Source organism: Pongo abelii, chromosome 13, assembly GCF_028885655.2.
Source record: "Pongo abelii isolate AG06213 chromosome 13, NHGRI_mPonAbe1-v2.0_pri, whole genome shotgun sequence".
Classification (NCBI taxonomy): domain Eukaryota; kingdom Metazoa; phylum Chordata; class Mammalia; order Primates; family Hominidae; genus Pongo; species Pongo abelii.
The window spans coordinates 57,217,702-57,235,572 of NC_071998.2; positions in this window are offsets into that span (position 1 = coordinate 57,217,702).

A 17,871-nucleotide genomic window follows, 5' to 3' on the forward strand; every position below is an offset into this window, starting at 1 on the left:
CCCTTCTCTGAGCCTCAGTGCTGTCATTTGTAAAAATTAGGGATTGATGTGATATTATGGTGGGGAACTGAATGTGCAAATAAAGCTCTGAGATCCTTATTTCTATTTAAAGAGGAGGAAGAAAAAAATTATATATATATAAACTTTTAGTCTGTCTCTACTTTTCCCCTCCCTTGTTTGTGAAACTGTCTCTTTAACGACATTCAACACAATGGTAAGTAACTTATGTTACTTAAGAAATGCTGTTTGCTATAACAAACAAACTCTGAAACCTCAGAAGCTTAACCAAATATAAATTCATTTCTTACTCAAGCAAAATGCAACGTGCATGCTCCAGGTCAATGGATGGACTTCCATGTAGCGTCACCCTGCCCTGCAGCCTCAGAACCTTCTGCCAGGTCCTTTGCATCTTGCCAGTGGACAGCAGAAGACAAGATGAAGGATTGTAGGGGAGATTTTAATGCAGTAAGCTTGGAGGTCAACAAGAGGACACATGGCTTCTGACCATGTTCTGTTGTCAAAACTCAGCTGCATGATTCTAGAGAGATGCAAATCCCAGAGGAACCGGGAAATACAGAACCTACAGAAGGCACAGGGTGGAAGGAGAGATATGGGTGTGTCAGTCCTCAGTGGCGCACTACTTATCTGTCATTGAGAGTTACCAAATAAACACATCTTCCTAGAGAAGAAGCTACTCTTTATAAATGTAACTATAGAGATAAGAAACAAGGAGAATGCATGTGTTTCCACTTATACAATTTTATACAATAAAAATTCCTATCTATTCAGAATATCATGTAAATGAATTTTTTATAAAGCCTTTACAGCCACATGCATGAAACCTGTGGGAGGAAAAATGTTGTTGCAGAAAGGAGAAAAAAATAGATGTGTTTTGCTTTTCCCAGTTTGAGGATGCCACTGATTTTTCTCCATGACCTTTTGACCATTTACTCTCCCCAAATATTCCATATTGTTTTCTTTCCTGCTGCTTTTGAAAGGCACCTAACTGTATTTAGATATTTATAATCTAATGTTTATGGACTCCAAGTTCCATGGGTATAAAAGAGACCATTTATGGGGAAAATAATACAATCTTAAATTGTTCCTCGAATTCTCTACACATGATTTGTTTAAATTGGTTAATCAGTAAATACTGTGTGAACAGGTGTCATGATTTTTCCAAAGTGATGTAACATGCAAACAATTCCAAGCACATGTTTTATTCATGGTGCTTACTGGTATAAATATTTCTCTAAACTGGTATTAGATTTGGTTATATGAAAAGACCAAAAGCAACAGCTGGAACAGCCAGAGTCCAAGGCATCCATTTGGCCTGGAAGTCGGCCCATGTGTCCTGCTGTTGGCTATGGAACCCTCCTGTCATCTCTCTCTTGAAGGGCAGCTCCTGTCTACTCTTTGCAGAATGGATCCTAGCCTCTGCAGCCACTTCCTGAAAGTAGCACCCTTATTCCACAGGCTCTGACTGCAATCATTTACCACCTTCCTCCTGTGCTTGAGGACTGTCCTATCTACATGAGCACTTCATTTCTTCCCTTTAAGGGGCAGTGTCAGTTCCTCAATAAGCTCTTTCTCCTGTTTCAAACCTCTTGCATTTCTAGGGATCTTCCATGAGTTCCAGGGTTAGGCTTGATGGATAAAGCTAGTACCACTGTAACACACGGGTGATTTTTAAAAAGGTTTTATTGAAGTGCAGTTGATATATAATAAACTGGACAAATTTAATGTATACCATTTGACAAATTGGGATATAAGCCTACTCCTGTGAAACTATTAAAATAAGATTAAGGCAATAGACATATCTATCACCTTCAATATTTCCTATGTCTCTCTCTGTGTGTGTGTGTATGTGTGTGTGTCTGTGTGTGTGTGTGTTAGTTAAGAACATAATGTGTGAGATCTACCCTCCCAACAAATTTTTGAATGCATAATACAGTATTGTGGACTACAGGCACCATGCTGTCCAGCAGATCTCTGGAACTAATTCATCTTGCATAACTGAAACTTCATACCAATTGAACAACAACTCCCCAGCCCCTGGTAACCACGGTTCTATTCCCTGCTTCTATGAGTTTGACTATTTTAGATTCACCATGTAAGTGGAATCACGCAGTATTTTTTCTTCTGTGACTGGATTATTAGCATAATATCCTCTAGTTTCAGCGATGTTGTCCCAAATGGCAGGATTTTCTTCAAGGCTGAAATATATTCCATTGTATGTATGTACCACATTTTCTTTATCCACTTATCTGTGAATAGACATGTGGGTTGTATAACACAGAGGTGATTTGATTCCTTGGGGCCCACCACTGAAAGTGCTCTAGCCTAGCATTGTCCTAAGTATGTTGCTATGAATCCTATTTCCACAAGTTCCTGACAGATGTTACCTACGAAGAGGTGGGGGTGGTTCCCATAATCAAATAAATGCTAGAAACACTGAATTAAACTAATTTAACATGTATTTTTCATGCAGGACTTCTCAAAGCTTGAAATATGTCATTGTCACTGTGAATCTCCAAGAGAGGGATGTAATGCATCAAGCTTTTCAAATGGATTTGACTTGAGGGTTTTTTTTAATTTTGTTTTATTGTTATTGTTTTTGGCTTAGCATTTCTCATGGAACTAATGATAATGGGAAGACACTTCTGGGAAAATGGTGATCCAAGCTGTTCTGTATCAAGCTGATAATTCTCCCCATCTAAAGAGAATTTTATGACATTCTACTTATGAATAAGTGGCCTTGCAATTACATTTGATACCACTTCATATGCCAACTGCTGAATAATAGCACATGTGGTAGACAGAGATGTATTGCCCAGATCTCCCCTCAAGGAAGGACTCTCTACCCAGCTGCAATGAGCAAACAGCCTCCAGTGATCAGTCTATCTTTAGGGTTTGCCTCAGCTGCAGAGAACCACTTTCCGCAAGGCCACAGACTTCCTGCAGCAGGCTCTACCAGGTGGCTGAGAATGGCAGGGTCTAAAGGCCAAGCCATTTTGGCTTAATGTGGGACACTCAGATGTGCAGTTTTCACTTCCTACCAGGCTGAGGCTTTGTCAGGCATGCATTGGCAGTGCAACTTCTTCCTAGTCCAATCCTGCTTCCCCACCTGCCTTTACTATTGCAGGTGGTCAACCATAAACATCATGTCCTAAACTCCAAAGAACCCAACATGTGAGAGTTGTTCTAGAAGTGGGCTGAGGAAAAGCAACAAGATAGGGTTTTGGCAGTTCAACTGTTAAACTTTTATTGGAAGAAATTGGAATCGAGAACCAGTGGAATGCAACATGTCAGGCATTTGATACATGTGAAGGAAATCAGAGCTATCAGGCTAAGGTATTAATACCTTTTGCAAAGGACCACTGATGTGCTACAGAAAGAAAATGAACATTTAAGAGTGAGCACAAAATTGAGATATCTTAATTTCAAGGAATTGAAAGCCAAATATGAAAGACAAAGGGCCACTTTGGATACAGATGAACGACCAAGAAAGTCAAGGACCAAGCCCAATCAGATAAGCTGAATTTAAATGCGGTTAAATGCTCAGCCAAGGGACATAGGTTAAACCAATGTCAAGGCCTTCTTTGGAAAAATAAAATAAAACAAAACTAGAATCCTGACACACAGAATAGATCATACATATTGGTGGATACTATATATTGCAGATTTCAGTTGTGGGAAGAGGTGTCATGCGGATTTTGCAACAAGCCCCATCTCAACACAGGCACCTGGAATTCTGGAGCAAGGTTATGTCATTCACAACAGAAGAGCATATGCCTTCTGAAAATAACCCCTGACATGCTACTAGGCTATGGGAGGGACAGAATTCCTGAGCATGGGACACCAAATGGCCATACGAGAACTGCCCATGATTAGTTAAGTCTTACAAGATACACCAAATCATAAAGTCAAATGGGCTCAGCAACAATTGATCATAAGACAGAAACATTATATTTTGCATCAATATGAACATGGAGGTAGCTCATACTCCCATGGTGTCCAACACTGTTACAAAAGCATGACTCTCTCAGCTCATATCTATATCTATGTGAGAGATCCCTTATGACCAGCTAAAAGAGGAGGAAAAAAATTGGCTTACAGATGAATTGGCTCTGTATGTGGAAGCAGCTGTACTACCTTCAGGGATAGCCTTAAATGACAGTAAAGACAAAAAATCCTTCCAATGGGAAGAGCTTTGGGCAGTGCATGAGTCATTCACTTTCTTAGTTGGAAAGAGAAGAGACCCAAATTTAGAATATATATGGACTGCTGTGTAGCACTGAATAGACTGGACAGCTGGCCGGAGGTCTGGAAGAGAAAAAATTGGAAGATCAAAAGCAAGGAATTTGTGGTTCAGTCACATGGATGAACATATGGGATTGAACATGAAATGTGAAGATTTTTTAAAATGTGTTTGTTGATACCAACCAGACAAAATTATTTATCCAGTTCATACCAGCTAGTTTCTGTCATTGGCCACCTCAGTGCTGGCACAATGGGACATGAACTTAGTGACCACAGTGGCAGAAATGGGGGCCCAATAGCATGCACTCCACTTATCAAGTTTGATTTAGCAATTGTTGCAATCAAATATCCAATGCACCAGCAACAGAGACCATCACTGAGCTCCCAATACAGTGCCACTCCTCAAGGACACAAATTGGCCACTTGGTGGCAAGCTGCATACATTGGATCCTTTCATCCTGAGAGGGCCAATGGTTCTTTCCCATTGGAATAGACAATTTACTCATATATAGTTTTGACTTTCTTGCCCATAAGGTCTAATCCATATGACTATCTGAGTAACGAGTGCTTGCTCCAATGGCATGGGATTCCACAAATTTCAAATCAGACCAGTAGATTCACATTACAGCAAAAGAGGTATAGGAGTGGTCCCAGGACCCACTGCTGGGATCCTCCTGGACTTATAATATACCATGGTACCCAGGAGCTACCAGCCTGATAGAGTGCTGGAATGGCCTGCCAAAGGCGTAAGTGCCAGCCCCATACATAATAATTAATAATGATGGGTTGCCATCCTTCAGAGTGTAGCATAAGAATTGAATCAAATGCTACATGGCATTATGTCTCCAACAGGAAGAATATGTGTGTGTGGAAACCAAACAGAAGAGGCAGTAGTGGCCCCACCTACTATCACTCTCTATCACCCACAGGGGGACTTTGTGCTTTCCATTCCCACAACTCCAGGCTCTGGAGAGTTAGAAGTTCTGGTGCCAAATGAGATACACTTTCACTGCTAGGAGACAACGCAAGAGTCCCATTAAATTGTCAGCTACCGTTGCCACCTGGGCACTCTGAATTTATGAGTTGTGGACAGAGACCAATAGGCAAGAAGAGGAGTCACAACACTGGCAGGGGCAATTGACCCTGATCATCAGGAGATGGTAGGGCTGGTGTGCACAAGGCAGGGAGGAATACATGTGGAACCCAGGTGATTCACTTGGTACTCCCTTGCCCAATTTGACTGTAAATAGACAAGTAGAGTAACCCTAGCCTCTGAAGGGCATAATGACCAGTTGCTTCGGTGCTCCCCTTCAACATGATGGTTGGGTTTCATTCATTAACAGGTAAGCCATTGAGGCGGAGGGGATGGTAACCTAGGTTGAATAGTGAAGGAGGGAAATGAGCACCAACTAGTATCTCTGAAACCAACTACAACAGCATGGACCATAGTTTATCCCTCTAACCTCCCTCTTCTTATTTCCCCTCAGGAAGTGAAGTCCATCAGATCCTGGAGAAGTTGCTCCCTGAATGTATATCAAAGAGTGAATCTGAAAGGCACTATCGTTGACAGAATTGTACAGCTCAGATTCCCCTTCAAGGATGAACTTGCTGCCTATCTGGGGACCATAAGCAGACAGTTTCCAATTGCCAGCTCCTTCTCTGGCTTCAGCTGCACAGAGGTACCTAAGGTCATGCCCTTCTCTGTACAGCCAGCTCCTGGCAACTGAAGGAGGCAGGGATAAAAAGACTGGTCCATTTTGGTTCAATATGGAACATTGATGGGCAATATTCACTCCAGAGTTCACTGCTGGGAGGACTGAAGCATCATCAGGCCTGCCTCACAGGTTGGTTTCTTCCTCTATTCAGCCCTATTTTCTCCTCATTGCCTTTCACAGGTGTTGATCGCTAATAAACCTTTTGCACCCCAAACTCCATCTCAGTGTCTGCCTCTCAAGAATCCAAAACCTGAAGGAGCAGACAAGCAGTAAGAATAATCAAATACTCCTACCAGCAATGGGTAAGATTCACTGAGCACTAATAGGACCTAGGGATTTTTGCTGAGTGCTTTATATTCAGTACATGTCTTGTTGCAGCCTAAGGAAAATAATAAACTCGCGGGATAGATACTATTATCATCATCACCACTTTGCACATAAAGGAACTTAAGGCACAGAGAACTTATACAATTTGCCTAAGGTCTTATTTCTAGGAACTCCAGAGCCCATGCACTTAATCACTACATACATTAAAAAGTAAAATAACTTCAGGTAAGATTATCTTGAACAGTTTTGTAAGCTGTGAAACATTACTCAAATAGTAGTACATGACCATGTGTCAGAATCCCTGCAGTAAGGTGATGACACTCAAAATGAGTAGTTTAAGGACAGATTAATACAGTATGTGCAAGGCTGTAGGCTGGGTATAGGGAAACAGTAAGACAGTACAGTGCCCCAGGCAGGGCCAATTATACTGGGGTGTTGTTCCTACCCCCAGGGCTGAAGGAAGGAGGGGAGCAAATGGTCACAGGAACCCAGAGTCAGAGAGAGCTCTGCAGGATCTGACAGGGCCTGTGATCTTAGATTGATGAGGAAGAGAAGGGGCAGAGAGTTCAATAGCTGGCCTCACCCCTCCTCCCTTCCTTGGTTCTGCTAGTGCTCCTCATTGGCTGAGACTGACAGAAGCCAGAAGTCCACATAGGACTTCAGAGTACAGAGAGTGAGGGGAAGATTAGAGGGGCAAACAGCAACCATCTAGAACACACAGTGAAATCAGTAGCAGGTGAAGAAACCAAGGATCAAAGCAGATCCTCAAGCAAGACCTCTCAGATTCATAGGCAGAATCTGGACTTCAATCTTCCCCCCGTCCATGAGAAAAGTCCAACTCTAAAACATTTGAAGAGATTTGTTCTGAACCAAATATGAGTAACCACATGGCCCATGATACAGCCCTCAGGAGACCTTGAGAACACATCTCCAAGGTGGTCAGGGCACAGCTTTGTTTTATACATGTTAGGTAGACATAAGACATCAATCAAATACATTTAAAATATACACTGGTTTGGTCCATCAAATTGGGGAGTGCAGGGGGCTTCTAGATTATAGATAGGATTTTTTAATGTTCTTATTGGCAATTGGTTGAAACAGTTATTATCAATAGAAAGGAATGTCTGGGTTATAAGAGGTTATGTAGACCAAAGTTTTATCATGCAGTTGAAGCCTCCAGGTAGCAGGCTTCAGAGAGAACAGATTGTAAATGAAGCTTGTCCAGCCCATAGGCCACATGCGGCCCAGGATGGTTTTGAATGTAGCCCAACACAAATTCGTAAACTTTCATGATTTTTGTTTCGGTGATTTTTAAAAGTTAATCAGCTATCATTAATGTTAGCGTATTTTATGTGTGACCGAAGACAATTCTTCTTCCGATGTGGCCCAGGGAAGCCAAAAGATGGGACATACTTGTTGTAAATGTTTCTTATCAGACTTAAGGTCTGTGTTGATGTTACCTGCTGGTTGTCTTTTCCTGAATTCCAAAAGGGAGGAGGGCATAATGAGACATGTTTGAACACCAGCCCCTTCCTGTCATGCCCTGGACCAGTCTTTCAGGTTAAATTTAGAGGGCCCTGGCCTAAAGGAGGAAGTCCATTCAGATAGTTGAGGTGAGGGGTCTTTGAATTTTACTTTTGGTTTATAGACCCCATTGCTGCACGTTTTTCAACCCCACTGTTTCATGAAATAATAGAAAGGTAATTTTCTCACCACATTGACAATTACAGAACATCATGCAGACTATGTGGGCTCCTGATAAACTGATTCACGTGCCTGTTATTTCACTTGCCTCCATTTGACAATCATCCTTGTGGGTTCCCACTGACCTGACTTCCAATAAGATGATACTCCACCACTACGATGGAAAGAGACTCCATGGACCTCCTTAACTAATGCATCTTCATTTTCTAGAAACTCCTAACACACCAGGAAAATATGAAGCAAATCCTGCTAAAATTTAGGAAGACTTATTTTGAGGGGCCAAAAGAACGTATAGAAATAAAGGAAAATCATGGACTTTGTGCAAGAAATTGGAAAGTTCTGGCCTCTTAGGAAACCAATTCAGTACAATTACAGAGATAAAATAGAATTGGTCTTAATAGAAGACAAAGAAAGCAGGAAAGGGTGACATAGATGTTTATTAGTATCTACAATCAGCCAGGCCTTGTACTAAATATATTGTCTTATTTAATTCTCCTCAGGAAACCATAGAGTAAGTGTACATAACGGGCATGTCAATTTGGCTACTCAGGATTTATTTATCCTCCGTCTAGAAACAGAAACTAGAATGTCCTTTGGGAAATTTTTCTTTTTCCTTAACCATGAAGTTGAAAGAAAGAAGCTGGCCACACTCCCATTACTACGATTAGATCCTGATTGGTGCATACTAATCAACGTGTCCTGTCTCCCTGTATTACTTTGCTTTGGCTGCCACTATAAATACCGGAGACTGGATGCCTCAAACCACAGAAATTTATTTTATGAGAATATTTATTTTCTCAATATTCTCATAAAATAAATTTCTGAAGGCTACAAACCCAAGATCAAAGCATTGGCTGGTCTGGTTTCTGGTGAGGCCCTGCTCCTTGGCTTGCAGATGACCATCCTCTCTTCTTTGTCTCCAAAGTCTTTCCTCTATGCTTGTCCTAATCTCTCCTTCTTATAAGGACACCAGTCGTATTGAATTAGGGCCCACTTATGACCTCATTTTACTTAATTACATCCTCACAAGTCTTAGCTCCAAATACAGTCACTGGGGGTTAGTACTTTAACATGTGAACTTAGTAGGGGACAGAATCCAGTCCACAACACTCCCTTTGGCACAGTGACTGGTTGCAGGATGGCAAGTATTCCAGTCAGAGTCCATGAGACACAAGGAAATGTATATTCAGACTTCTGGGAAAGAGGAGTTTCCTCTCTTCCATTGGACTTGGTAGTATTCAGATATGAAGCTTGCAGTTCCTGCAGCCATTTTTATGCCATGAGGAAAGCCAACTCAAGATGAAACCATTACATAGAGGAAGGCAGAATAAAAGATTCAAGGAAACTATACCTGAGTCCAAGGTTTGAACTTCTGGACTACCCCTGGACTTATAAGATACTTGAGTCAATAAAATGCCTTTGGCTTTACATCAGTCTGAGGTAGACTTTTGCTATGCCCAAAATCAAAATTCCTAGCGGATATAATATTGTATCTTTATTTTTCAGTCACACAGCTAAGTGCTAACATTTGTGTGTATTTCTGGCAGATGCCAAAGCCCTGGCATTTGCTACTATGCCAAGTTTACTGTTTCCTCTAGAGAGCTGCAAGCTGAGCACAACTTTGGCCTAAACACAATTGGGTCCCTAATATCAGAACATAGTAATTTACCTATCCTTCCATACATTTCCCACAACATCCTCTGAATCCAGTGTGTGAAAAGCTGCTCTAACATGAAGTCCAGCCAGTGACTGTGTTCCAAACTCCAAAGGAAAGCCTGGGTTCCAGAAATATCATCCATTCTGGTTAAACTTCCTAAAGATAGTGAAGACTGGACGTTTCCTTCAGTCAGTTATTTTGAAAGGGCAAGGACTTTGTGGTCCTCCTTCAATTTCATTGAATTCAACACGTTTACTGTGCCAGGCACTCTGCCATGTGCCATAGGGGATCTAAAGATGAATGACTAGGACATAGTCCCTGCCCTGGGGATGCTCACACTGATCACAGTAAGGGAGATCTGCAAACAGCTAACAAAACACAAGAAGAAATAACCAGAAATGGGATCTTTCATAGCTTGTAAATAGGTATCTTTGTCCAGAGAAGCTAAAAGGAGCATGCTGCCTCAAATTTGTGGCTGCTACCATCTGTGGAAGGGGAAACTAGATCATTAAGCAGTACCTATTGAACTCTGAAATAATAAGTACACAGTATTTTGCATTTGACCACTACTGACTTTAAAATGTTTTTATCACACTTTACAATGAAAAAAGGTATGGACAAACATAGAACCTTGTGAGAATCTAACATCACTCTGCCCCCTTTACCAAAGGAAAACAATGAGGCTATAACCATAATACAGTACAACTAAAACAATTCAGAAAATCATGGAATTAAGAGCATCTAAAAATATTTTTTAGGAATCTTTTTTCTTCAATAACATGTTTTCCCTGTTGAGTTAATATGATTATGTGGTTATAAAATGAAGAGACTCTTTGGCTTCCCTTCTTTCAGTTTTGAAATGATGTCCTCATTATGTCAGCTGATGACTGAAAACTCAGAGCCAAAAACATGCTTCAGAGGACCCCAGAGTCAAACAATTTGAAATCCAGACTGCCTGAAAATTTTATAATGATGGTGTCCAAAAGCATCATTCATTTATTTTTCTCATCATTTATTATAATCAAATATTTAATTGAATGATGCATTGGGCAGATTATTAAGTACTGTGAGAATTATAAAATTTACTTAAACAGCCCCTTTTATTGCAAACATTACAGTTCAGAGAAAACCTTACCAGTTAGTACTGACCTACTGAATCATTTTGGAAAAAAGATGATTTTTCTGCTTCTTTTGAAATTGGTGTAACAAATAGCCCACCCAGAAAGAAATGAAATTTATTAATGTTTTAAAGTTTTAGCATTAGCTAAAGGAACCCACCTTGCTTGGATCAGCCAAATCTAAAAAGCAACATCTTGACCACAGTGGTCAGATGGGAGTACCAGCTTTGCTCCTTTCTACAACAATACCTGGAGGGATGCTTTAACTGAAGTAGTATTCAACTTTTTATATGAAATGAAAATAGCAAACATTGACCTCAACACAACTGTGCCCTATAACCTGCATTGCACAATGGAATTCTGATTGTGTATTTCCGGTTTCTCATCCCTATAACTCCAGGTGAACTCCCCAAAGGGTGCAGTTCAGAGAATGGCCCTATTGGACTTCTCTTGTATCCTGATCCTGTTTCTCCTTTTTTGTGTATTCATTATGCTGCTGTGCCCCACAGTAGCCTGCATGGTGATGGTCACTTACCCATATAAAGGTCCCAGATTCCCAATCTGCATTTTCAAAAATTCCAAGTTCTCTTTAAAAAGGAAGATCAAGCTGAAACATGAAAGGTTCCCTTATCCCTCGCACAGGGCATATGATGGGGGTGTGGCTTACTTCTTCAGTACCCCACTGCTCAGACCTCTAAGGGGAAACATGCAGATGGGCAGGCTGTGGGGCTCTGACCCCACAGCAGCATCCAGGGATGAATGTTCATAGTTCCTGAGGCCCCAGTGGGCGTGCGTTACAGGGTGCTCTTTTAGGTTAGTTGTCCATAGGTGGCTTGTATTAGCTCAATTAAACCCATGCCTTATCACAAGGATAGAGGGCTTTCCATATGCCTTCGTGTACCAGAAGAATCGGATCACACATGACCTCAGAGAATGAGTGCAAGCTTTTGAGTGGAAGTAGCTCTCAGCAGATGGGGGAGCCAGAAGGGAGATGGTTTTCCCCTGGAGTCAGGTCTCTTGGTGGCCTGGGCTCTCCTCTGACCGCCCCAGCCAAACTCTGCATCGTTCCACCAGTTGATGGCCTGCCAGTCTGCCAGTGCCTGTCAGCATGCTCCAGCCAATATGCTCCTCTCAATGTCCAGCGAGTTGTATGTTCTTCCACGGATGTGCTCCTCTTGACATCCGGCTGCTTGTGGTCACTGCCTGCTAGTGTCTTGGGGTTTTTATAGGCACAGGATGGGACGTAGTGGGCCAGTGTGGTCTTGGAAAATGCAATGTTTGGGCACAAAGGCAGGAGTGCCTGTCCACACTTAGGTCTGTGGGCACAGGCCCAAAAGGTGGAGCCCTAGAGCCAGGGACCTGCCTTTCTCTACCCAGTACTTCCCTGCCCCCCTCCCATATCCCAGCTACTCTATTCAAAAGTGGTCACTTTCCTCCAACACTATGTACTAAATGCCTTGTGACAACTAATTTGTATCCAGGAAGTGGTTTCTCATTTCAACCACATAGCTGAAAACTTTCTTTCTCTCTTTGAGCACTCTCTTGTCAATTACCTCTAAGTGTGGCTATAGTGATGTAAGCAGATTACTGTAGTGATGAGGGAAGTATTGTAATCTACTTACTTTTGGTGGAATGAGTGACTTCCAAATTGGCATTTAGGTTGAAACTGGAGCAGAAATCAGTATCAACCCTGGCTGCTACAGTTCATTTTGCCATTTTGCCATTTATTTCCCATTAATTTTGTGGGCTACCTTTGCATCTGAAAATTTGGGGTGTTATTGAGCAATGTATATTTGGAAAAGGATCCATGCTAGGAGCTATGGAGTAATAAAATAGTTTCTACTCTTGAGAAGTCACATTATCGACAGCGCAAAGACAAGATGCATACAATATAGCTTGAGCAGTATAAAAGACTCTTCATATCCTAAGAATCATGTCCCAAGACTTTCTTGAATTCCCAAATAATCACATAAAACTTTCATAAAATGTAGTCAAAAATTTAAATGGCACTGCCAGACTCCAATGATTTTCTCTGTATAGGATGAAAATAATATGCAATATACCCTATTTCTGGCTAGGAACAATCACCTCTTTGTAACTCTTCAGTTGCTTTTTACTTCCATTACCAGCACCAGCAACATGTTTCTTTATGGGAAAAATTATGCTAAAAAAAACTCTTATACTACAGTTGCTGTGTTCACAAAGAAACTTGAGATACAGAGGATGAATAGTCAGCTAAAGTCAGTCACTGGCCACATGCCTCACTTATGTAAGCCAGCCTCATTCGGAGTTCAGAACAAAATCTCAGTCAAATTTCCAATGATTACCCACCATGAACCTCCTAGGTTTTCAAAATTGGTTGCGACTACACGTTAAACCTACGAATGTGAAGTGTTTACGGCAATTTTAGATGAGACCTGGAATTTGAGCTGAAATTCAGGTAAAGTTGTATAGATAGAAAAGAGGAACACTGGTGGTGGCCATAAAAACGCACCTCTCAGATCTCCTCAGGAGTCTGTCCTCTGAAATCCACCATTGTATTTGTGCCAAGATAATGCTCTCTATGGGCTGTTTCCAGCCAATGACTGAGTTTGGCAGGAAAACTAAGTCAGGCACACTCTTAAAAGAGGTGGGACTCAGACTCTTCTGATAGGCAACTTTGTCTCCTGTTGACCCTGTGAAAACTTTTATAAGACCTTCACTACAATCTAAGAGCTTCTTTCCTTCCTTCCTTCTCTTTCCTCTTAAGAGGCAGACATACATCAAGGTGAGACAGTATTCCCAGCATCCTCCTGCTCCCTCTCAATTTTCCCTCATGATTTAAATCTCTTACATGTCTAATCCCATCATAGCATTTGCTTTCTGAGCACTTGAACTAATGCAACTACATTCTAGGTTGTTTTGGAAATTTGGGAGACAATTTTTGGTTGTCACAATGATTGTGGAATTGTAGGGTGGATACTGCTGCTGGTATTTAGTGGATGTGGTCAAAGACACAAATTCTTTTATAATATATGGAATAATCCCTCCCAATGAAGAATTGTTTCACATCTTCCATAATTTCTGAATGTCTTACCAGGCGTCCATATAGATGAAACATCTGTTTAAAATTAAACAAGCCTAGAACCTAACTCCATTATAAAATATAAACATCATGTATTTTTTCTTAGTTTTAATATATGCTGAATTTTCTAGGAATGCAGCTACCTTCAAATCAAGGGAAGATTATCTTCTGTTGTTATTTACCCAGAATGGCTCATCATTTCAGAGAAGTTGCATCATCAATAGCAATTCCACTTGTGATACTTGAGGGTATCAATCTGCACTTGTAGATCAGTGTTCTTTGTATACTTACAATTATGTCATAGAGTTTACTTACATCCAAAAATGTACATGTTCAAATAAATAATATTAATTTCTTTATATTATTCTTTTATTTTACATTTAGGGTATTGCACTGATTTCTATGAAGTAGGTGGAGTTATATTACCTAACATACTTCCATTTCAGAATAGAACAGGGGGAAGTATAATATCCATGATAAGCAAAAAAAGGAGACGCGTTTAGTCTGATGGAGCATAAAACTTCTCAGAGTAAAATAACAAAGTAGTTTTTAGAAGGAGGGCCATCAAGATATCTTGGCAGGAGTAGATATGGTTTTCTCATAACCACTAAGTTTTCAACCATCCTCGTCTTATAGCCTTACCTTGATGAATTTATCCTTGTCTGCAGGATCACTGATGAACTTCCCTATTCTTCCATTATAGAACTTGAGATTTAGCAACCAATGGCTGATGGGCCATGAGACAACTGGGACATTGGGTTATATACACTGCTCTTTTGGCTTAATGGTCAAAAGCTGTCAAGCATCTTACAGGACTCCATGCAGCTGTTTGCATGCTTGCTTTGTGGAAGTTGCCTTAGGATTCCAATAGCTCAGAGATGCACAGTAAGAACAGAGAGTCTGGAACCAATCAACTTTCCACAGCCCAGTTAACTGGTCTCACTTTCTTTGAACCAGATGGCCACCATTCCCAGATGTTACGTTGGTCTCATTTACACCTAATCCTTTGGATTGCCAGTTTCTGGAGTCCACACCATGCTAGAAAATTTAAGTTATACCTTGGGCTAAGAGCTGTTATGAGATCAGTATAATTTCCTCTAAGATAAGCAGAATGCTTACGTGCAATTTAATCCCTCTGGCTCCGATAATCATTTATAAAATGCCCAAAGGGGGCTGTGCATTTCTAGGCATTTTATGATAAGGGAATAGAATTTAGGAAAGATTTGGTTTCTGCACTTTTAGCATGCAGCTTAGTGAAGCCAAACCAAATGGAAATCAAGAACAATAAACATTGACCCAGAGAAGTCTCATATTGTTAGGAGCAAAATTAATATCTCCCTGTCTTCTTAGAAGTTATTAATTATGTTATTTATTCATAGACACACCCTCTAGCACAGATACTGCAAAGTGACATTCGGAGGAGCAAGCTCTCAACTTAATGAGGGAGGAAGGAGCTTCAGGCTACAGGTCTACCCTAAACATCCTTTATCAATGTTTCAGAACTTTGCTTAAGTCTCTGTTGCAATGTTTGCTACCAATAATTAAGTTTCTGGACTTTGAGTTATCCTCCAGCAAAAAAGAGACCCGATAAATTAATTGGTCATTTATGCTTATGGTTGTTCATCTTTTTAATTAGCAATACAGTTTGAATTTTATGAAATTATGCTGAATGCTATGGTACTTGGCTTCATACATAACTGTTATCACATAAGTAAACAATTATTATAATTGTCTAACTATTCCTTGCTTTGGGGAATATGTCTTCTAATTAAGTCTTTGTTGATTCTTTCCCTGGAGTTAAATAGGCATAGTCCTTTTTATACATTTTATACCCTGATAAAATGAATAGGTTCATGTGGCCTCTGATTAGACTTCATGAGTTATCTGTATATGGTCACATATTTCTCCCTTTTCCTTCTTATCTTGGTGTATTAGTCTGTTCTCACAGTGCTAATAAAGACATTCCTGAGACTGGGTAATTTATAAAGGAAAAAGGTTTAATTGACTCACCATTCAGCGTGGCTGGAGAGGCCTCAGGAAACTTATAATCATGGCAGAAGGTAACTATCCCCAGTGATTCAATTACTTCCCTCCAGGCCCTTCTCATGACATGTGGGGATTATGGGGACTACAGTTGAAGATGAGATTTGGGTGGGGACACAGCAAAACCATATCACTTGGCCACTATATATCTTCATCTTATTGGGAGTTTCTATGGCAATGTACTACACTAGATGTTTATTGACTCTGTAAAAAGGGACTATGTCTCTGATCTCTTGTTTAGTCCCATCTCCTCCTGGTGCCCTACAGTGTTTTACAAAGAAGACAGCCGAATAAAGTGGCATACTTCTAAATTCTAGGCTCAAAGGAAAAATTCCAGACCTCACTATGTTACCCTTAGTTAACTGCTCATCAACCCCTCCTCCATATTTATCTTGCTATCAGGAGCAAAGCAGAGCTTTGGGGACTTTATCCTCATTCAATACTTTTTCTTAGCTAAAAGCTTTCACCATTACCCATTTTTTTCTTAGAAAACATGGAAAAGAGATTCCTTTTTCAATAAGAAGTTCATATGGATTATCTCTTTGTCTTAAGAGGTCTGTGAATCAAACAGGAAGAAAGAAAAAATATGTATTGAATATTTACTGTGTGGCACATAGCATTGTTAATATGAACATCTTATGGAAAGAAAAGTAATCCACTGGTGGGAGTAACTTAACCAAAGTCACGATCTAGCAAGTGGCAAAATAAATCTGACTCCTTTGCCCCCACTCCTTCCACAACTGCCTCCAAAGAAATGGGAAGGTAAATTCAGATTTTGAAAAAGCCAGTGGATATGTCAGAGTAGGCAGAAAGCCAGATATGAGCAGAAGGGAAAATTCTGGGAAGTCTCAAGCCTGAGGGACCACCTAAAATTTGCATATTAATAGCATCGCTAATGCTGGATTGGGTGAGCAGTTAGTCAACGGTGAGTAGGAAGAGGTGCCTAGGCAGAAAGGAAGGCCCTAGAATGCCTCAAGTTCCCCAATACTCTGCAGTTAAAATGTCAGGATGTCACAAGGTACATACTGATAAGGAAAGAGGGTAAAAAGGGAAATTCCTAAGGGTTACACCAGCACTGTAAGTATACATTAGTACAAAGAGGAAATTTCTAAGAGATACACAGTTGCAATAAATATAGATTTGACTGCTATACAGCCTTCCTGGAGTGGCAGTAATGAGCAATGCCACCATTAGGCAAGATTTGTATTGATTCCTGGTGCATGTATGCGCATTACTCAACAGTAAGTAAGGGTCCCACAAGCCTGGGAGGAAACTAGGTGAGGACAAAGGTGGGGATCTAAGGCAGAAACGAAAACTAAACAAAGGAAAAAGGCAGATGAGACAGAAGTGGGAACCTGAAGAAGGAATCTGACATGATAAATAAAACTCACAGTGCAAGACCCTCAGAGCTGTTTTCCCACAGGATCAGCCCACTCTTCCCTTGAAGTGTACTTATTTTTCCCCCATAATAAGCTCTTTGCTCCCTATTTCCTATTATAAAGGTCTCCGCTGTCTTTGAACCATCACTTGGCTGAAATCTTTCTCTGAAGTTAGATATTGGGGACTTCTTCATTTCCTGCTAACAGTTTCAGTAAAAACATTTTGAATACTTATGTGCCAGGTATGGAGTGGTTTCTTTATATAAACTAACTCAATTTTAAAAACAATTCTCCCTAACCTGTTTTTCGTCTGTATGATGGGAATGAGGTAGTTAGCAGGCTATAGTTTTCTCTACTATTCATCATACTCCCTTTATAGGTGAACGAACAAAGAGGTCAAGTAACTTGCCTACCTAGGGTCACACAGGAAATAAGTAAAGGAGTCAGAATTAGAATGCAGCTAGTCTGATTCTAGAGTCCATGTGCTCAACATCAGGCTCTACTTAACATTGGGGTAATGGGGAAAGTGATGAGTATAAGTGGCAATGTTCTACTAAAAAGGGAATAATTTAAAAGAGGCACACAAAGTGAGATTTAACTT